At 43.0% G+C, this 22,976-nt stretch overlaps 1 protein-coding gene across 1 annotated transcript in view; it reads left to right on the top strand.

Moving 5' to 3' along the window:
- The window catches only part of SPAG8 (sperm associated antigen 8), a 128,480-nt gene that overhangs the window by 41,074 nt on the left and 64,430 nt on the right, over positions 1 to 22,976 (top strand). The gene's annotated exons all lie outside the window — the stretch shown is intronic.

Raw genomic sequence — 22,976 nt, 5'->3', positions numbered from 1 at the left:
TATATATTATCTCACAAAAGGGAGTACACCCCTCACATTTTTGTAAATATTTTATTATATTTTTTCATGTGACAACACTGAAGAAATGACACTTTGCTCCAATGTAAAGTTTGCTTTCCCCTTAAAATAACTCAACACACAGCCATTAATGTCTAAACCGTTGGCAACAAAAGTGAGTACACCAATAAGTGGAAATGTCCAAATTGGGCCAAAAGTGTCAATATTTTGTGTGGCCACCATTATTTTCCAGCACTGCCTTACCCCTCTTGGGCATGGAGTTCACAAGAGCTCCACAGGTTGCCACTGGAGTCCTCTTCCACTCCTCCATGACGACATCACGGACCTGGTGGATGTTAGAGACCACAGGACATGGTTCCAGTAATCCATGTCCCTAGTCTGCTTGTCTTCAGCAAACTGTGTGCGGGCTTTCTTGTGCATCATCTTTAGAAGAGGCTTCCTTCTGGGACGACAGCCATGCAGACCAATTTGATGCAGTGTGCGGCGTATGGTCTGAACACTGACAGGCTGACCCCCCACCCCTTCAACCTCTGCAGCAATGCTGGCAGCACTCATACGTCTATTTTCCAAAGACAACCTCTGGATATGACGCTGAGCACGTGCACTCAACTTTTTTGGTCGACCATGGGGAGGCCTGTTCTGAGTTGAACCGCTGTATGGTCTTGCCCACCGTGCTGCAGCTCAGTTTCAGGGTCTTGGCAATCTTCTTATAGCCTAGGCCATCTTTATATAGAGCAACAATTCTTTTTTTTCAGATCCTCAGAGAGTTCTTTGCCATGAGGTGCCATGTTGAAATTCCAGTGACCAGTGTGAGAGAGATAACACCAAATTTAACACACCTGCTCCCCATTCATTTAAGATTTATACATCTGCATAAAAAGTTATACTCTCACACTAAGATTGCTCAGTGTTTGAAATGAGACAGGTTAACTTAACACTGTTCAGTTTACACTACAGCTGACTTAATTTTGAAATACATACAAACAAGCCTAAAGCCTACATTTAACCAGATCTAATGGTACCACAGCTTATGGTTCCACCAAGACCATATAGATTACAGCATTTTCAAAATCCATAAGTACAGCTGACAGATGGGAACATTTGTACACCAGATTTGAAGTGGTGCTCTTGATCTCTTCATTTCTGCTATTTTTTTTTTTTTTATCATGCATGTCACATACTGTTGATTTAGGGGGTGGCAATGTGCAGAAAGTTTACCTCCTGTGTTTCTGTGGGTGTCTGTTTATGTATTTGTGCTTTTGTTGGTGTCTCTATGAGTGTGTATGTATTTTTTTCCTGTGGGTCTGTGAGGGTGTCTGTTTGTCTTTGTGCTTTTTTTGGTGTCTCTGAGTGTGTATGTATTTTTTTTCTGTGGGTCTCTCTGTGAGTGTGCATGTCTTTGTGTATTTTCTGTGGATGTCTCTGTGAGGGTGTGTGCGTATGTATGTCTTTGTGCATTTTATGTGGATGTCTCTGTGAGGGTGTGTTGTATGTCTTTGTGCATTTTCTGTGGATGTCTCTGTGAGAGTGTGTGCGTATGTATGTCTTTGTGAATTTTATGTGGATGTCTCTGAGGGTGTGTGCGTATATCTTTGTGTATTTTCTGTGGCTGTCTCTGTGAGGGTGTGTGCGTATGTCTGTGCATTTTCTGTGGATGTCTCTGTGAGGGTGTGTGCGTATGTATGTCTTTGTGAATTTTCTGTGGATGTCTCTGAGGGTGTGTGCGTATATCTTTGTGTATTTTCTGTGGATGTCTCTGTGAGGGTGTGTGCGTATGTCTTTGTGCATTTTCTTTGGCTGTCTCTGTGAGGGTGTGTGCGTATGTCTTTGTGCATTTTCTGTGGCTGTCTCTGTGAGGGTGTGTGCGTATGTATGTCTTTGTGCATTTTCTGTTGATGTCTCTGTGAGGGTGTGTGCGTATGTCTTTGTGCATTTTCTGTTGATGTCTCTGTGAGGGTTTGCGCGTATGTATGTCTTTGTGCATTTTCTGTGGATGTCTGTGCGTATGTCTTTATGCATTTTCTGTGGATGTCTCTGTGAGGGTGTGTGCGTATGTCTTTGTTCATTTTCTTTGGCTAACTCTGTGAGGGTGTGTGCGTATATCTTTGTGTATTTTCTGTGGCTGTCTCTGTGAGGGTGTGTGCGTATGTCTTTGTGCATTTTCTGTAGTTGTCTCTGTGAGGGTGTGTGCATATGTATGTCTTTGTGCATTTTCTGTGGATGTCTCTGTGAGGGTGTGTGCGTATGTATGTCTTTGTGCATTTTCTGTGGATGTCTCTGTGAGGGTGTGTGCGTATGTCTTTGTGCATTTTCTTTGGCTGTCTCTGTGAGGGTGTGTGCGTATGTCTTTGTGCATTTTCTGTGGCTGTCTCTGTGAGGGTGTGTGCGTATGTATGTCTTTGTGCATTTTCTGTGGATGTCTCTGTGAGGGTGTGTGCGTATGTCTTTGTGCATTTTCTGTTGATGTCTCTGTGAGGGTTTGCGCGTATGTATGTCTTTGTGAATTTTCTGTGGATGTCTCTGAGGGTGTGTGCGTATATCTTTGTGCATTTTCTGTGGATGTCTCTGTGAGGGTGTGTGCGTGCGTATGTATGTCTTTGTGCATTTTCTGTGGATGTCTGTGCGTATGTCTTTGTGCATTTTCTGTGGATGTCTCTGTGAGGGTGTGTGCGTATGTATGTCTTTGTGCATTTTCTGTGGATGTCTCTGTGAGGGTGTGTGCGTATGTATGTCTTTGTGCATTTTCTGTGGATGTCTCTGTGAGGGTGTGTGCGTATGTATGTCTTTGTGCATTTTCTGTGGATGTCTCTGTGAGGGTGTGTGCGTATGTATGTCTTTGTGCATTTTCTGTGGATGTTTGTGCGTATGTCTTTGTGCATTTTCTGTGGATGTCTCTGTGAGGGTGTGTGCGTATGAATGTCTTTGTGCATTTTCTGGGGATGTCTCTGTGAGGGTGTGTGCGTATGTCTTTGTGCATTTTCTGGGGATGTCTCTGTGAGGGTGTGTGCGTATGTATGTCTTTGTGCATTTTCTGTGGATGTCTCTGTGAGGGTGTGGGTATGTATGTCTTTGTGCATTTTCTGTGGATGTCTCTGTGAGGGTGTGTGCGTATGTATGTCTGTGCATTTTCTGTGGATGTCTTTGTGAGGGTGTGCGCGTATGTCTTTGTGCATTTTCTGTGGATGTTTCTGTGAGGTGTTTGCGTATGTCTGCATTTTCTGTGGATGTCTCTGTGTGTGCCCGTATGTCTGTGTGTTTTCTTTGGATGCCTCTGCGAGGGTGGTTGCGTATGTCTTTGTGCATTTTCTGTGGATGTCTCTGTGAGGGTGTGTGCGTATGTATGTCTTTGTGCATTTTCTGTGGATGTCTCTGTGAGGTGTGCCCGTATGTCTTTGTGTATTTTCTGTGGATGTCTCTGTGAGGGTGTGTGCGTATGTATGTCTTTGTGCATTTTCTGTGGATGTCTCTGTGAGGTGTGCCCGTATGTCTTTGTGTATTTTCTGTGGATGTCTCTGTGAGGGTGTGTGCGTATGTATGTCTTTGTGCATTTTCTGTGGATTTCTCTGTGAGGATGTGTGTGGATGTCTCTGTGAGGGTGTGTGCGTATGTATGTCTTTGTGCATTTTCTGTGGATGTCTCTGTGAGGGTGTGTGCGTATGTATGTCTTTGTGCATTTTCTGTGGATGTTTCTGTGAGGATGTGTGTGTATGTCTTTGTGCATTTTCTGTGAATGTCTCTGTGAGGGTGTGTGCGTATGTATGTCTTTGTTCATTTTCTGTGGATGTCTCTGTGAGGGTGTGCGCGTATGTCTTTGTGCATTTTCTGTGGATGTTTCATTTTCTGTGGATGTCTCTGTGAGGGTGTGCCCGTATGTCTGTGTGTTTTCGGTGGATGCCTCTGTGAGGGTGGTTGCGTATGTCTTTGTGCATTTTCTGTGGATGTCTCTGTGAGGGTGTGTGCGTATGTATGTCTTTGTGCATTTTCTGTGAATGTCTCTGTGAGGATGTGCGCGTATGTCTTCGTGCATTTTCTGTGAGGTGTGTGCGTATGTCTGTGCATTTTCTGTAGATGTCTCTGTGAGGGTGTGTGTGTATGTCTGTGTGTTTTCTGTGGATGCCTCTGTGAGGGCGTGTGCGTATGTATGTCTTTGTGCATTTTCTGTGGATGTCTCTGTGAGGGTGTGTGCGTATGTCTCTGCATTTTCTGTGGATGTCTCTGTGAAGGTGTGTGCGTATGTCTTTGTGCATTTTCTGTGAATGTCTCTGTGAGGGTGTGTGCGTATGTATATCTTTGTGTGTTTTCTGTGGGTGTCTGTGTGTATGACTTTGTGTGCTTTCTGTGGGTGTCTCTCTGTGTGGGTGTCTCTGTGTATGTGTTTGTCTTTGTGTATTTTCTGTGGGTGTCTGTGAGTGTGTATGTGTTTTCTGTTGGTGTTTCCTTGGGTGTATGTGCAAGTTTGTATTTGAGCTTGTGTGTGTCCATTTTGACCTTACTACTGATTATTCACATCTTTCTACAGACTTTGAGACTAATATGACCTTTCTGGAAATCACCAATCCACCACTTAACCTTTAAATTATTGTTTAGGCAGTTCAGGGTACTTCCTTTTAGCCACTACATGCTGTTGTCATCATATAGTTGGCATCTTCCTTGACAAAAAGATAATCAGAACTCCATATTTTGTCTTGTAAATCTCCTTTTCCTTCTTAATATACGGAGAGTCCACAGCTTCATTCCTTACTGTTGGGAAATACTGAACCTGGCCACCAGGAGGAGGCAAAGACACCCCAGCCAAAGGCTTAAATATCTCTCCCACTTCCCCTATCCCCCAGTCATTCTTTGCCTTTCATCACAGGAGGATGGCAGAGAAGTGCCAGAAGATTTCGGAGTTGTTCCTCAGGAGGGGTATCTGCCCTTCGATATGAGAATGGAGTTTTAAGTAGTTTTGTTAGCCTCTCAACTATGTTCCATATGTATCAACAAGGTTATTATGTCTAAGAAGGTTAATCCCTTTAGAACTACTGAGCTGTCTACCTCTGAGGACTCGCCGTCCCGTGAGGTGCATACCCATCAGTCATCTCCATTGTCACATGCAGCTTCCCATAACACGCCTGATCCTCCGTCTGGAGGGAGCCTTTTACCATCGGACTTTACCGTGCAGTTAAAAACGGAGGTGTCTGAGGCTCTTAGTGCTTTACCTTGCCCTGCCAAGCACAAGCGAAAGGTTAAACCATAGCTCTCCGGTCCAGGGGACATCCAATGATTTATTAGATTTGTCTGACTTTCAAGTATCCCAGGATGGGTCACACTCTGTGTCTTCAGAGGGTGAAATTTCTGGATCAGAGTTTGCTACCTCTAGGCCTCCAGCTGTGGAGGAGCCAGCCTTTAGATTTAAAATAGAACACTTACGTTTTCTTCTAAAGGAGGATCTGTCGACATTAGAGGTTCCATAGGCCAAGTTGCCTGATGAACCTTTGATCCCTAAATTAAACAGAGTGTACAAGGATAGGGAAGTGCCGCTAACATTTCCTGTACCTGTAAAAATAGCAATCATTATCAAAAACGAGTGGTATAGAATTGGAACTTCCTTTTCCCCTTTGTCGGCCTTTAAAAAAATATTTTCCGGTCCCTCAGCTGGAGTTGTGGGGTTCTGTCCCTAAGGTGGATGGCGCTATCTCCATGTTAGCTAAGCGTACTTGTTATGGTATAACCCGGATACCAAGGGTTAATACCAGATGAAAGATGTCCTGAATGTGGGATCAGCAACACACAACCCAGCTAATTCCCCCAAACATGAGACCAAGCTCCATATTGAAGGTAAAAACAGAATGTCCTTTATTGAGGGCTATATACCCAATATTTATGCAGGTTTGAGACCAGATGGGGGTTGGAAGTATTGTACATAGAGGGAAGACGCCCTTTTGCATGATACAATAGAATTACGTTACTTAAGCAGATAAACAATTTAAACACAAGAAAACAATGGAGTCCTTCTTATCACCTAGCAGTCTGACTCTAGATGTGATTAAACAATGTGAATGCTTATCACATAAACCTAATTACAGTACACAATAGATGCTGCCAGGAAACCTGTCTTTAGAAAATAGCTTCTCAAAGCTGAACAAAGTTAACCTTTCCAGTACTGACAGAGGGGTCTGTCACATGGCTCCCTCCTGGTGGGACACTCCGACAGACCCGGCTTGACCCTTTGGCGGGTCAACTTGGGGATGACCGGACTAGGAGGTGGTAGGCATGTCAGTTTGCCGGGACAATCCATCTGTATTCCCGTTATGAGAGAGAATTCCTGTCCATATAAATAAGGGTTCAACGTCTTCAGTGCCCAGACCAGGGCTAAACAGTCCTTCAAAATCTCATCAGCTTCTTTACGAGTTTTTTGTACCTGCTCTTTATAGGTATCCACAATCCCTTCATACTGACATAGGGTGCCCTTGAGTTGCTGCACCTCACTATGAGCCAGTGTCAGCTTCTCCTCCAGTGTCGCTAAGTTGGTCTTTAATGTTTCATGTTCCACTCTCAAGCTGGTGTTTTCTGCAGTCTGTCAGTGCAGCTTGTCTAGCAGAGATTCCCGTTCTAAAGGCGCTTTTTCCTCTGTGCACCTCTTTTCTCCCGCTAGCACTGTTACGTGATTGTTTAACGTGACCATTTTATCCTCTACTTGACTCTTCTCCATCAGCGCATTGTAACGGGACTTCCACGTATCAATGGCGGATAGAGATTTACTGAGCTCAGCGTCCTGGGGCTCAGCAACAGGTGGGTCAGTCTCTGTGGCACGGATCTGGGCACGGGTAGTCACAGGGTTAACATGGGCGGGACCCATGGGAGCGTAGGCAGAAACAAGGGGGGGGCCAAGTCATTTCCAAGGAGAACATCAGCTGGTAAGTCCTTCATGACCCCCACATTCACATGTCTAGAGCCCACTCCCCAATCCAAATGTACCCGGGCAACAGGTAGGCGGAACACAAGCCCCCTGCTACCCTCACAGCCACAGTGTCTCTGGTATGCTGGTTCTCAGACACCAAGTTCTTTTGGAGCAAGGTCATGGTAGCACCAGTATCCCGTAAACCACTGACCTCCTTCCCATTCGCTTTAACCAGTTGCCGGTTATTGCGGTGGGCAGCTTGCACGGGGTCTGCTTCATGTAGGATGCCCCAGCATTCTTCCACCTCTACGCAGTGGGCCGCAAGCTGAGATTTACGTGGGATTCCGCAGGCGGGTCTTCTCCAGGACTGTGCTTGGTTCGCTGCATTTAGGGGACACTCTGGTCTTTTGTGCCCTAGTTGCTTACATTCAAAGCACCAAAAAGGTTGTGAGTAGTCCCGTGAGTTGAACCGGGCTCTCTGAGGATAGTGTGTGGCTGGAGGCCGTGTGGTAGAGCGGTGTGCCGGGGGTTGGTAACTGCTAGCTGCTGGGGTGACTGTGGGTCGGTACTCCACTCTGGCAGGGGGCTTAGTGGTAGCAGTGTCCAGTTTGCGGGTATCCGTATACTCATCTGCCAAGCGAGCAGCTTCATGCAGGGTGGAGGGTTTACGGTCTCGAACCCACTCTCGAACTCCTGCGGGTAACTTGTCGAAGCAATGTTCCAACAGGAATAGCTGCAGCACCTCTTCCCCAGATACGGCTTGGCACCCCGCCATCCAGTGAGTTGCTGTGCGGTGCACCTTACATGCCCACTCGACGTAGGAATCTCCAGCTAGTTTAACAGTGTCTCTGAACCGCCTCCTGTATGCCTCTGGTGTAACCGCATACCTGGAGAGCAGAGCCTCTTTTACAGCATTATAATCCCCAACTTCCTCATCTGGAATGGCCCGAAAAGCCTCGCTGGCCCGGCCGGATAATTTTCCGGATAATATCATGACCCAGTCCTCTGCGGGTACCTTGTGTAGTGCACATTGCCTCTCAAAATCCGCAAGGTACCCATCAATCTCTCCTTCTGTTTCCAGGAAGTTTTTAAAAGCTGCAAAATTTACTTTTCTCTTTTCCACTGGGGTTGCTGTGACTTGGGCTGCTGCAGCGCCGCTTTGGCGAAGTAGGTTGGCCTCCACAGCTGCTATGACCCGGTCGATAATTTCGGCAGATGGGTTGGGGCCATAATGTGCCAGTCTTATTTTAACCGCCCGATCAAAGCTTGCTTCTTCGGGGGTTCTGTCTGATATGCTGGGCCCATTGGTTCCTTCGGCCCCTGGTACTCCTTCCATCTTGGTCAGTATTATAATAATCCCCCTCTTCCTGAGGTTACTGGCTTGTGTAGTTGCTCTTCTGGGCGATGAGGATCATCCCGTCGCTTGCCACCAATTGTTATGGTATAACCCGGATACCAAGGGTTAATACCAGATGAAAGATGTCCTGAATGTGGGATCAGCAACACACAACCCAGCTAATTCCCCCCAAACATGAGACCAAGCTCCATATTGAAGGTAAAAACAGAATGTCCTTTATTGAGCTATATGCCCAGTATTTATGCAGGTTTGAGACCAAATGGGGGTTGGAAGTATTGTACATAGAGGGAAGACGCCCTTTTGCATGATACAATAGAATTACGTTACTTAAGCAGATAAACAATTTAAACACAAGAAAACAATGGAGTCCTTCTTATCACCTAGCAGTCTGACTCTAGATGTGATTAAACAATGTGAATGCTTATCACATAAACCTAATTACAGTACACAATAGATGCTGCCAGGAAACCTGTCTTTAGAAAATAGCTTCTCAAAGCTGAACAAAGTTAACCCTTCCAGTACTGACAGAGGGGTCTGTCACATGGCTCCCTCCTGGTGGGACACTCCGACAGACCCGGCTTGACCCTTTGGCGGGTCAACTTGGGGATGACCGGACTAGGAGGTGGTAGGCATGTCAGTTTGCCGGGACAATCCATCTGTATTCCCGTTATGAGAGAGAATTCCTGTCCATATAAATAAGGGTTCAACGTCTTCAGTGCCCAGACCAGGGCTAAACAGTCCTTCAAAATCTCATCAGCTTCTTTACGAGTTTTTTGTACCTGCTCTTTATAGGTATCCACAATCCCTTCATACTGACATAGGGTGCCCTTGAGTTGCTGCACCTCACTATGAGCCAGTGTCAGCTTCTCCTCCAGTGTCGCTAAGTTGGTCTTTAATGTTTCATGTTCCACTCTCAAGCTGGTGTTTTCTGCAGTCTGTCAGTGCAGCTTGTCTAGCAGAGATTCCCGTTCTAAAGGCGCTTTTTCCTCTGTGCACCTCTTTTCTCCCGCTAGCACTGTTACGTGATTGTTTAACGTGACCATTTTATCCTCTACTTGACTCTTCTCCATCAGCGCATTGTAACGGGACTTCCACGTATCAATGGCGGATAGAGATTTACTGAGCTCAGCGTCCTGGGGATGTGATTAAACAATGTGAATGCTTATCACATAAACCTAATTACAGTACACAATAGATGCTGCCAGGAAACCTGTCTTTAGAAAATAGCTTCTCAAAGCTGAACAAAGTTAACCTTTCCAGTACTGATAGAGTGGTCTGTCACAGTACTACTATCCCTCTTGAGGATAGCTCGTCATTCAGAGAGCCGATGGATAAGAAGATTGAAACTTTTCTCCGGATAATGCATACGGGATATTTATTTCAACCGGCAGCCGGCTGTTGCCTTGGTTGCTGGTGCTGCGGCCTACTGGTGCGACTCCTTAGCGGATATGATCGAGGTAGAGGGTCCCATTGATGTTATCCGAGATAGAATTAAAGCTTTGAGAATTGCTTATTCTTTTATCGGTGATGCAAACATGCAGATTATTCACCTGAATGCTAAAATCTCTGGTTTCTCAGTACAGACCTGTCGGGCACTCTGGCTGAAGTCCTGGTCTGCGGACATGACTTCTAAGTCTAGACTACTTCCCCTCCCCTTTAAGGGGAATATTTTATTTGGTCCAGGCCTGGACTCCATTATCTCCACGGTTACAGGGGGCAAGGGTGCCTTCCTACCGCAGGATAAAAAGAACAAGTCTAAGGGACAAGTATCTAATTTTCGTTCCTTTCATTCTGAAAAGTCCCAAAGTCAGCAGTCCTCCTCTAAGCCCAAGCAAACCAAGAGCGCTTGGAAGCCGGCTCAATCTTGGAATAAATCCAAGCAGAACAAGAAGCCCGCCAAGAACAAGTTGGCATGAAGGGGCAGGCCCCCGATCCAGCGCTGGATCATGTAGGGGGCAGACTTTTGCTGTTTTCAGATGCTTGGTTCACGGATGTACAGGATCTGTGGGTCCTGGATGTCATAGCTCAGGGATACAAGATAGGTTTCAAATCTCCTCCACCCAGGGGCAGATTTCTCCTCTCAAGCCTGTCCTCCTTAGGGGTCATTGTCCCGGGTTCCTATCGCAGAAAGAGGTTTGGATACTAGTCAAACCTGTTCGTGGTCCCAAAGAAGGAGGGAACTTTCCGCCCGATTCTGGACCTAAAGTGCTTAAACAAGTTTTTAAATGTCCCCTCATTCAAGATGGAGACAATAAAGTCTATCCTTCCTCTAGTTCAGAAAGGACAGTTCATGACCACTATAGATCTGAAGGATGCCTACCTTCACGTTCCAATCCACGTGGACCACTTCCAGTTCCTAAGATTTGCGTTCCTGGATCAGCTCTTCCAGTTCATTGCACTTCCGTTTGGTCTACCTACTGATACAAGATTCTTTACAAAGGTTCTAGGGACTCTCCAGGCCGTTGCCAGAACCCAAGGTATAGCAGTAGCTCCCTACTTGGACGACATTCTGGTTCAAGCACCATCCTTTCATCTGGTGGAGGACCATTCAATATCTCTCTCCCTTCTTCGATCACATGGATGGAAGATAACTCTTCTCTAAGTTTATTTTACTCCAAGAGACGTTGCAAGGTAGCTTTGGCATGTCTTGCCCTCCGGATCTTCTTAAGGCCATCTGTGGCTCAGTGTATGGAGGTAATTGGCCTCACAGTGTCCTGCATGGACATAATTCCCTTTTGCCAGGTTCCGTCTCAGACCATTACAGCTATGCATGCTGAGGCAGTGGAACGGCGATCATTTGGATCTGTCTCAACAGATTTCTCTGGACAACCGGTCGAGAGATTCTCTCTCTCTCTCTCTCTCTCTCTCTCTCTCTCTCTCTCTTGGTGGCTCTATCCAGATCATCTGTCCCGAAGGACATCCTTTCTAAGACCATCCTGGGAGATTGTGAGTACGGACGCATATCAGGATGGGGAGCTGTTTGGGGTGCCAAGAAGGCACAGACAGGGCCTGTGGTCTCAGGAGGAACGCTCCCTCCCGATCAACATTATGGAACTTCGAGCTAACTACAATGCTTTGAAGGCTTGGCCTCTTCTGGGTTTGTCCCGGTTTATCAGATTCCAATAAGACATTATAACCTTGGTGGCTTACATCAACCATCATGGGGAACGAGAAGCTCCCTTGGCAATGAGGGAAGTATCTCGGATTCTGGAGTGGGCGGAGGCATGCAACATGTGGGGGACACCGGCGATAGATCTCATGGCGTCTTGTCTCAATAGATTGAAAGGGATGCCAAAGCGCCAGAAAACGCTGGGTCTGAGCTAGCAATTGCTAAAAACACCATTCAGCAATAAAAATACACTTTATTCACACAAATATAGTTAAAGTTTACAGGTGATAAACAACTGACAAATATTAAAATATATAAAACTGCGTATAAAATACAAATAAGAAATACTAGCCTTGATCAATGGCTAGTATGAGAACACTAAAAGTTCCTGGTTTCCCAGTTAACAATAATCCAAAAACCTTGGAATAAGGTGAACACTTGATCTAATGGTGTATTAAAGGTAGGACACACCGATGTCCTATAGATTTATCTAAAGGATTTCTGAGCATGTATCTGCAAATACTGGATTGTAAATATGAATATATAAAAATGACCCAAAATGAATTGAGTGAGGGTTAATATGTTCTGGTAGTTACATCTGTGTCTGTAAGTTACAAGAATGTGTCGTGGAGATATGTGACCTCACAGTATAGTTAGATCTAGCTGTGTATGTAGATTGAGCACAGAAATAGTGTTGTACATTCCGTGGGTAAAAAGGTGTCCGTGGATGTGCTAAGTGATAATCCGTCAAAATCAAAACAAGAGCGTGTACACAAATATAAATTTGAACCTTCAAATATAGAACATATAGTTGCCAATCAAAAAATAGGATATGATGAATCAAGTGACGTGAAATAACAAAGATAAAAACAAAGTACAAGAAGTCCAAATTAGCAAGGTGAAATGTTCAGCGGTGATAAAAACATCACAATAATCAAAACCAGAATCAAAAAAATAAATAAAATTGAAAAAATGAAAAATCAGTGGCCACTGTGGGAAAAAGAAAGTTATATGTGAACAGTCAATCCAACATACAAAAATGTAATCCTAAAACCCTTAGAAAATGATAGCGTTCCTGCAATGATCCTGCAGCCGAAGCAGGAGTGGGATTATAAAACGAAAGTCCTGGTCTTCTCAGACTTCAACGGTACCTAAAATAATAAAAAACACAATAGTGCAGAAAGTTTTCCTAATCTTGTAACAATTAAAAAAGAACTCACCAGTCGTCGCGTTTCAGTCTATGCTAGACCTTTATCAAGACTGGTATTATGTGCTTTCAAATGGTCTTTTATACCTGTATGTGGGATGCGGACCAGAAGTAATTGCTAAGTACTTCCGGTTTTGTACATTCAATGAGCTGTGTACATTCAATAAACTGTTTACTTTTCAGTTGACTTTTATGTAGAGGTATTTTCCTTTAATTCTCAGATTGTTTCCAACTAGCTTATTACTGGCTCATAATTTAAATTATTGTCACGTAAATTCTTGTGACTGAGATCGGAATGCCCGTTACAAACTACTTCCGGAATCCTCAGCTAAACTACTTCTGGTCTATTTCGTCAGATAAAGGGACATTGATAAATGTATCCAATACATGAGCACCTTCGTTCACCAATATACTACTCAGACCCCGCCTTTTTATACTTTTTGCTTGGCCTTTTATGTAAACATCGTTCAGACTTTCTGGGCTTGCGATTTCGATATTCCTAAAAATCTCTAAACTGGGGCGAATTGTATTAAAAACTATCTTTACGTAGCATGTTTTCTCTCTGTGGTGTATTTTCATATTGCCAAATTAACATTCATATAACTGTTCTATCAATACAGTCACATTACGCACACTTTCTTACGTGTACTGGATACTTTCAATGTTCTTACTGTAGAGAGAAAAGTATGTCCAATATCATCAGTGTAGAGAGAAGAGTATGTCCAATATTATCACAGTAAGCGCAGTCTCTTGCGTGTACTAATTCCTATTGTTATAGATAGGAGGGTGTGTCTAAACAATGTAATCCTATTGGTACGGTTTTGTATTCGTTCAAACCATGGAATAACTTTAAATCAAAAATGTTATGTCTTTCTTTTACATTTAATATTTAGTATTGTTTGCAAGATGATATTGTCTCAACTTAGCATTTTATAACCACTGTTATTACTTTCATTAGTAGGCATATAATTTAATCGCCTATACTGGTATCACGAATGGAAGGAAAGGAGGTGTGTAACGGAGTCGTCTCCTTATTGGTTTAAATTCTTTCAATCAGGAGCTAATGTGCGTATAGTTTAATAGCCTAACAGGTATAGTGAATAGAAGGAGAGAAAAAAAAAGGGGTCTGTAGGGAGGTAATCTTCTTATTGTTTCAGAGTCTTTCATTCAGAAGCTAGTTTATGTTAGCACAGAGAAGCAGGTTCTTTTAAGAGCTGTCTGATCGTCGTTGAATGTTTCCTTGTTATATTTGGAAATTACAACTTGGCTATTATTTTTAAATATGTCTATATTCATAAACATATTTCTCAATTTTATTTCAAGATATCTACCTGCAATTTCGTCTCCATTGTTACTCAGTCATCTGCCGATACTAGTATATTCTAACACTTAATTTCTAGAGATACATTCTATATAAATATTTCTAAATAATATCTTTCATTTGACTTGGTCGGTCGGTCGATTTAGAATAGCTTAAAGGAAGGTTAGGACTATTTCGTGTATATTTGTCTACTGACAAAACGTGGGACCTTAAACTTGCTGATATGTTCAGCCATTACCTAAATCAATATATAAATATAAATATTTCTGAATATGACTATTCAATAATATTAGTCGGTTAGTTGGGTTATAATGGCTTAAAAAAATAAGGTTAGAGCTACTTAATGTTAACTGTTTACAAATTGTAAGTGTATTCAGCCTTCAAATAGTCCATAATTGGTTGTGGCAGAATTTTTTAATAAGGGGGTATCTTTAAAGTACATGAAACTTAAGTGTCCTCTGTCGTATTTTTATAGTAATAATTCAGAGGTCTATACTGGCCTAACATAGGGGTAATGTATTGGAGGTCTTTATTGACCTAACATAGGAGTCATAGGGGACAAATCTTTCAACTGGCTTTAACAAAAACTTTCCTGGCCTAACATGGCCATATATTAAAACTTGATCTTTATTGTTTCTTAAAGATGTATTAGAGCATCTTTCTGCAATGATCAAAGAGAATGCGTACTGTGTCTAATTTTTTTTGAAGAAATAGAGAGAGGCGGCTTCTAGCTTCCTGTGGATACTGTATGTGTAAACTAGACCTTAGATGTTTTCGAGGTATATATATATATCATATTTAGAAATATTTAGAGATTGAGACAGGGGGAGCAGATTCTCTATATATCATATTCCATAGCAGAAAATATAGGAAGATGACCACAACGATTTAGATGGTACTCTTCAGAATTCTCTTGTTCACATATGTTTTTATACACAAGCCTCTGCGTTGTTTGGACTATTGATCTTTCGATGTCCACTTTTTGCCTAGGGGTTCAGTAGATGTGAGAGGTCTTCTTTATTATTAAGGCCTCTTGGAAATAAGCAGTCCATTAGGAATATCCATTTGAATTCAGAATTCATTAGTTAGGAGCAGTCTCTCAAAGTTACCGCCCCTCCAGTTTTTAATAACCTTTTGTATTCCTATGTATTTCAATGCTTTGATGTTTCCATGATGTTTAGTTGTGAAGTGTTGGTAAAGCGGTGTATCCATGTTTAATTTTTCGATCATCAACAAGTGTTCTCGAATTCTGTCTCTAAGAACTCTGGACGTTTGTCCAACGTACTGGAGCCCGCACAGGCATTGTAATAGGTAGATTACCCCCTTGTCTTGGCAACGTATCAAATCTTGTATTCTGAATTCCTCTTTGGTATTGTTGGAAATAAATTTGGTTGTTTTAGTACCGCATTTACACGCTTTACACTTGTGACAGGGATAGAATTCTTTCACCATTTTTCCATATTCATCCTGTATTCCTCCCATCTTTTTCTTTTGGAGGCTAGGTGCCAGTCTGGTTTTCAGATTCTTTGTTTTTCTATATATGAATCTTGGGTATTCTGGCAGCTTGTCTCCTATTATGTCATCATCCTTTAGCAATGCCCAATGTTTCCGAAGGATGTTTTCTACAATCTCTTTGTTATCACTGTATTCAGTTATCATTGCTATGTTGTAGCTGTCCTCCATAAAGTTCTTTTTGACCTTATCTTTGTATTTGGTCAATTCTTTTCTTTCTGTTCTTCTAACTTCATTTAACTTCTGGTCCAACATTTCTCCAACATAGGTGTGTCCGGTCCACGGCATCATCCTTACTTGTGGGATATTCTCCTCCCCAACAGGAAATGGCAAAGAGCCCAGCAAAGCTGGCCATATAGTCCCTCCTAGGCTCCGCCTACCCCAGTCATTCTCTTTGCCGTTGCACAGGCAACATCTCCACGGAGATGGCTTAGAGTTTTTTGGTGTTTAAATGTAGTTTTTGTTCTTCAATCAAGAGTTTGTTATTTTAAAATAGTGCTGGTATGTACTATTTACTCTGAAACAGAAAAGAGATGAAGATTTCTGTTTGTAAGAGGAAAATGATTTTAGCAACCGTTACTAAAATCGATAGCTGTTTCCACACAGGACTGTTGAGATGAAGTAACTTCAGTTGGGGGAAACAGTGGGCAGACTTTGCTGCTTGAGGTATGACACATTTCTAACAAGACTCGGTAATGCTGGAAGCTGTCATTTTCCCTATGGGAACCGGTAAGCCATTTTCTTAGTTTAAGTAAAAGAATAAAGGGCTTCATTAGGGCTTAAAAAACTGGTAGACATTTTTCTGGGCTAAAACGATTACTTTACTAAGTATATTTGGCAGATTATTACTTTTAATAGTTGTTAAATCTTGGGGATTGTTTTAATAAAAACGGCAGGCACTGTATTGGACACCTTTTTCACTGGGGGCCTTTTCTAGTCATAGACAGAGCCTCATTTTCGCGCCTCTAATGCGCAGTTGTTTTTGGAAAGCATGGCATGCAGATGCATGTGTGAGGAGCTAAGAACCACTGAAAAAGCTTATAGAAGGCATCATTTGGTATCGTATTCCCCTCTGGGCTTGGTTGGGTCTCAGCAAAGCAGATACCTGGGACTGTATAGGGGTTAAATGTAAAAACGGCTCCGGTTCCGTTATTTTAAGGGTTAAAGCTTTCAAATTTGGTGTGCAATACTTTTAAGGCTTTAAGTTACTGTGGTGAAATTTTGGTGAATTTTGAACAATTCCTTCATACTTTTTCACATATTCAGTAATAAAGTGTGTTCAGTTTAAAATTTAAAGGGACAGTAACGGTTTTATTGTAAAACGTTTTTTGTGCTTTGTTGACAAGTTTAAGCCTGTTTAACATGTCTGAACCATCAGATAACGATGTTCTATATGTATGAAAGCCAATGTGTCTCCCCATTTAAATATATGTGATATATTTGTGTCATAATGTCCAAACAAAGTAGGGATAATAATGCCATAGATATGATATTGCCCAAGATGATTCCTCTAATGAGGGGAGTAAGCATGGTACTGCATCATCCCCTTCTGTGTCTACACCAGTTTTGCCCACACAAGAGGCCCCTAGTACATCTAGTGCGCCAATACTTATTACCATACAACAATTAATGGCTGTAATGGATAATTCTATTGCATGCATTTTTTCCAAAATGCCTACTTATCAGAGAAAGCGTGATTGCTCTGTTTTAAACACTGAAGAGCAAGAGGACGCTGATGATATCTGTTCTGACATACCCTCACACCTATCTGAAGGGGCCAGGAGGGAGGTTTTGTCTGAGGGAGAAATTTCAGATTCAGGGAAAATTTCTCAACAAGCAGAACCTGATATTGTAACTTTTAAATTTAAATTACAACATCTCCACGCGCTACTTAAGGAGGTATTATCTACTCTGGATGATTGTGACAATTTAGTCATTCCAGAGAAATTAGGTAAGATGGACAAGTTCCTAGAGGTTCCGGTGCCCCCCGATGTTTTTCCTATACCCAAGCGGGTGGCGGACATAGTAAATAAGGAGTGGGATAGGCCCGGCATACCTTTTGTCCTCCCCCTATATTTAAGAAATTATTTCCTATAGTCGACACCAGAAAGGACTTATAGCATACAGTCCCCAAGGTCGAGGGGGCGGTTTCTACTCTAAACAAACGCACTTCTATTCCTATAGAAGATAGTTGTGCTTTCAAGATCCTATGGATTAAAGGTTAGAGGGTTTGCTTAAAAAGATGTTTGTTCAGCAAGGTTACCTTCTACAACCAATTTCATGCATTGTTCCTGTCACTACAGCTGCGTGTTTCTGGTTCGAAGAACTAGAAAAGTCGCTCAATAAAGAATCTTCGTACGAGGAGGTTTTGGACAGAGTTCAAGCTCTTAAATTGGCTAACTCTTTTATTTTAGATGCCGCTTTGCAATTAGCTAGATTAGCGGCGAATAATTCAGGGTTTGCTATCGTGGCGCGCAGAGCGCTTTTGCTTAACATCCCTTTCAAGGGTAAAACACTGTTTGGCCCTGACTTGAAAGAGATTTTTTCAGACATCACTGGGGGAAAGGGCCACGCCCTTCCTCTGGATAGGTCTTTTAAGGCTAAAAATAAGCCAAATTTTCGTCCCTTTCGCAGAAACGGACCAGCCTCAAATTCTACACCCTCTAAGCAAGAGGGTAATACTTCTCAAACCAAGCCAGCCTGGAGGCCGATGCAAGGCTGGAACAAGGGTAAGCAGGCCAAGTCACCTGCCTCTGCTACCAAAACAGCATGAAGTGTTGGCCCCCGATCTGGGAAGGATCTGGTGGGGGGCAGACTTTCTCTCTTTGCTCAGGCTGGGGCAAGAGATGTTCAGGATCCTTGGGCGCTAGAAATAGTTTCTCAAGGTTATCTCCTGGAATTGAGGGAACTACCCCCAAGGGGAAGGTTCCACGGGTCTCAATTATCTTCGAACAGGCATTCTTACACTGTGTAGAAGACCTGTTAAGCATGGGAGTGATTCATCCTGTTCCATTAGGAGAACAAGGGATGGGTTTTTACTCCAAACTGTTCATAATTCCCAAAAAAGAGGGAACATTCAGACCTATTTTAGATCTCAAGATTCTAAACAAGTTTCTAAGGGTTTCATCGTTCAAAATGGAAACCATTCGAACGATCCTTCCTACCATCCAGGAAGGTCAATTCATGACCACGGTGGACTTAAAGGATGCGTACCTACGTATTCCTATCCACAAGGAACATTTTCGGTTCCTAAGGTTCGCCTTTCTGGACAAGCATTACCAGTTTGTGGCACTTCCATTCGGATTAGCCACTGCTCCAAGGATTTTCACAAGGGTACTAGGGTCCCTTCTAGCGGTGCTAAGACCAAGGGGCATTGCAGTAGTACCTTACTTGGACGACATCCTGATTCAAGTGTCGTCTCTGTCAAAAGCAAGGGCTCATACGGACATTGTCCTAGCCTTTCTCAGATCTCACAGGTGGAAAGTGAACATAGAAAAAAGTTCTCTGTCCCCGTCAACAAGAGTTCCCTTCTTGGGAACAATAATAGTTTCCTTAGAAATGAAGGTTTTTCTGACAGAGGCCAGAAAATCAAAACTTCTAAGCTCTTGTCAGGTACTTCATTCTGTTCTTCTTCCTTCCATAGCGCAGTGCATGGAAGTAATAGGTTTGATGGTTGCGGCAATGGACATAGTTCCTTTTGCACGAATTCATCTAAGACCATTACACCTGTGCATGCTCAGACAGTGGAATGGGGATTATACAGACTTGTCTCCGACGATACAAGTAGATCAAATAACCAGAGATTCACTCCGTTGGTGGCTGACCCTGGACAACCTGTCACAGGGAATGAGCTTTCGCAGACCAGAGTAGGTCATTGTCACGACCGACGCCAGTCTGGTGGGCTGGGGCGCGGTCTGGGAACCCCTGAAAGCTCAGGGTCTATGGTTTCGGGAAGACTCTCTTCTCCCGATAAACATAATGGAACTGAGAGCGATATTCAATGCTCTCAAGGCTTGGCCTCGACTAGCAAAGGCCAAATTCATAAGGTTTCAATCAGACATCATGACGACTGTTACATATATCAACCATCAGGGGGTAACAAGGAGTTCCCTGGCGATGGAGGAGCATCCGGGGGAGTGGGAACTCCATCTGGAAATCTTTGCCCAAATAACTCAATTATGGGGCATTCCAGACATGGTTCTGATGACCTCTCGTCAGAACTTCATGGTCCCTTGTTACGGGTCCAAATCCAGGGATCCCAAGGCGACTCTATTGGATACAATAGTAGCACCTTGGATCTTCAACCTAGCTTATGTATTCCCACCGTTTCTTCTCATTCCCAGGCTGGTAGCCAGGATCAATTTGGAGAGGGCTTCGGTGATCTTGATAGTTCCTGTGTGGCCACGCAGGACTTGGTATGCAGACCTGGTGAATGTGTCATCGGCTCCACCATGGAAGCTACCTTTGAGAGAGGACCTTCTTATTCAGGGTCCATTCGAACATCCAAATCTGGTTTTCCTCCAACTGACTGCTTGGAGTTTGAACGCTTGATTTTATCAAAGCGTGGGGTTTCAGATTCTGTAATAGATACTCTTATTCAGGCTAGAAAGCCTGTAACTAGAAAAATTTACCATAATATATGGAAAAAATATATCTGTTGGTGTGAATCTAAAGGATTCCCATGGAACAAGATAAAGATTCCTAAGATTCTTTCCTTTCTACAAGAAGGTTTGGAGAAAGGATTTTCTGCGAGTTCTCTGAAGGGACAGATCTCTGCTTTATCTGTTTTACTTCACAAAAGGCTGGCAGCTGTGCCAGACGTTTAAGCGTTTGTTCAGGCTCTGGTTAGAATCAAGCCTGTTTACAGACCTTTGACTCTTCCCTGGAGTCTTAATCTAGTTCTTTCAGTTCTTCAAGGGGTTCCGTTTGAACCCTTACATTCCGTAGATATTAAGTTATTATCTTGGAAAGTTTTGTTTTAGGTTGCAATTTCTTCCGCTAGAAGAGTTTCTGAGTTATCTGCTCTGCAGTGTTCTCCGCCCTATCTGGTCCATGCAGATAAGGTGGTTTTACGTACTGAGCCTGGTTTTCTTCCGAAGGTTGTTTCCAACAAAAATATTAACCAGGAGATAGTTGTACCTTCTTTGTGTCCGAATCCAGTTTGATAGAAGGAACGTTTGTTACACAATTTGGACGTTGTCCGTGCTCTAAAATTCTATTTAGAGGCTACTGAAGATTTTAGACAAACATCTTCTTTGTTTGTTGTTTATTCTGGTTAAAGGAGAGGTAAAAAAGCAACTTCTACCTCTCTTTCCTTTTGGTTTAAAAGCATCATCAGATTGGCTTTTGAGACTGCCGGACGGCAGCCTCCTGAAAGTATCACAGCTCACTCCACTAGGGCTGTGGCTTCCACATGGGCCTTCAAGAATGAGGTTCCTGTTGACCAAATTTTTTAAATTATATACTTTTGCTTCTTCGGAGGCTATTTTTGGGAGAAAGGTTTTGCAAGCCGTGGTGCCTTCCGTTTGGGTGACCTGATTTGCTCCCTCCCTTCATCCGTGTCCTAAAGCTTTGGTATTGGTTCCCACAAGTAAGGATGATGCCGTGGACAGGACACACCTATGTTGGAGAAAACAGAATTTATGCTTACCTGATAAATTACTTTCTCCAACGGTGTGTCCGGTCCACGGCCCGCCCTGGTTTTTTAATCAGGTCTGATGAATTATTTTCTCTAACTACAGTCACCACGTTACCATATGGTTTCTCCTATATATATTTCCTCCTGTCCGTCGGTCGAATGACTGGGGTAGGCGGAGCCTAGGAGGGACTATATGGCCAGCTTTGCTGGGCTCTTTGCCATTTCCTGTTGGGGAGGAGAATATCCCACAAGTAAGGATGATGCCGTGGACCGGACACACCGTTGGAGAAAGTAATTTATCAGGTAAGCATAAATTCTGTTTTCCTTGTCATATCCTCTCTCTATAAATTTTCCTTTAATTATTGAAGCTTGTTCTCCCATTTTGAGAGATTGGAGCAGTTCTTTCTCATTCGTAACAGTTGTTTTTTTGGTTGTTGTTCTTCCATTTGATGTGATGACAACTTTCTTTGTGTACATAATTATTACTATCTACGTCTTTAAAATGCGTAGATGTTTCCAGTCTCCCTTCTTTCACTTCGATTCTTAAATCTAGGAATGTCAATGCGGTGTAACTCCATTCAAATGTAAACTTGAGATTTACTATATTCTGATTCATGACGTCAATAGTGAAAATCAAATCTTCCAAAGTGCCCTTCCATATTATGATTATATCATCTATATAACGCCGATAGAGGACCAGGTCCGCGCTAGCTGGACAGGAGTCCCAGAATATTTTCTCCCATTTTCCCATGTAGAGATTCGCGTAGCTGGGCGCGAACCTGGTCCCCATGGCTGTTCCACAAGTTTGACGATAGAATTTGCCCCCATTGTTGAAGAAATTATGTGTCAGAATATACTGGATACTATCCAATATGAACTCGCTTTGTTTTGGTCGTATATCAGATTCCTTATCTAAAAAGAACTTCACTGCATCAATACCCTCCTCATGCGGGATACTTGTATACAACGATACCACATCACATGATGCTAGTATATAGCCCTCCTTCCAGGGTAGATCTTCTATAAGATTCAAAATCTGTGTTGAATCCCTCAGGTAAGAGGGTAGTCCTCTGACTAACTTTTGTAGATGTTTGTCCATGTACTCTGATAAATTACTACTCAGAGATCCTATTCCGGAGATTTATTGGTCTTCCGGGGGGTTTGGTCAGCGATTTGTGGATCTTTGGTAAATGATATAGTATCGATATAACCGGATACTTTACATTTAAATAGTTGAACTCTTTGTCATTGAGTATGCCTTCTTCATTGGCTTCTTTCAACAGCTCTGTGAGTTCTTTAGCATATGCATTCATTGGATTTCCTTTCAGTTCTTTGTATGTACTTGTGTCGCTCAGAATCCGTTTATTTCCAGGCAGGCGCTCAGTGTAACCTGTTCAAAACGTTGTGTCTCAATACCAAGCTAAGGTAATAGATGTATTAGTGGTGCCTTGGAAGTTCAGTCTAATCTACCTTTTTCCGCCATTACCACTCCTTCCTCGGGTAGTGGCCCGCATCAAGCAGGAGCAGGCGTCAGTAATACTGATTGCTCCATCATGGCTGGGAAGGACGTGGTTCGCGGATCTAGTGAGGATGTCCTCTTCTCCTCCATGGAAGTTACCTTGTCGCAGGGATCTGCTGGAACAGGGTCTTTTTGTTCATCAAAATATAGATTCTCTGAGGCTGACTGCGTGGGGATTGAACGATTAGTACTTGCCAAGAGAGGGTTTTCTGAGAGAGTTATTGATACTCTCATTCAAGCTCGTAAGCCAGTTACTCGTTGCATCTATCATAAGGTGTGGAAAACCTACTTATTCTGGTGTGAAGAGCGTGGATTTCCTGCTAGGATTCTATTGTTTCTCCAGGATGAACTGGAGAAGGGTCTTTCGGCCAGTTCCCTGAGGGGATAGATTTCGGCCTTGTCTGTTTTACTGCAC

Source organism: Bombina bombina, chromosome 2, assembly GCF_027579735.1.
Source record: "Bombina bombina isolate aBomBom1 chromosome 2, aBomBom1.pri, whole genome shotgun sequence".
Classification (NCBI taxonomy): Eukaryota; Metazoa; Chordata; class Amphibia; order Anura; family Bombinatoridae; genus Bombina; species Bombina bombina.
Note: the sequence above shows the minus strand (reverse complement) of the source record. Positions and strands in the feature narration are given on the sequence as shown.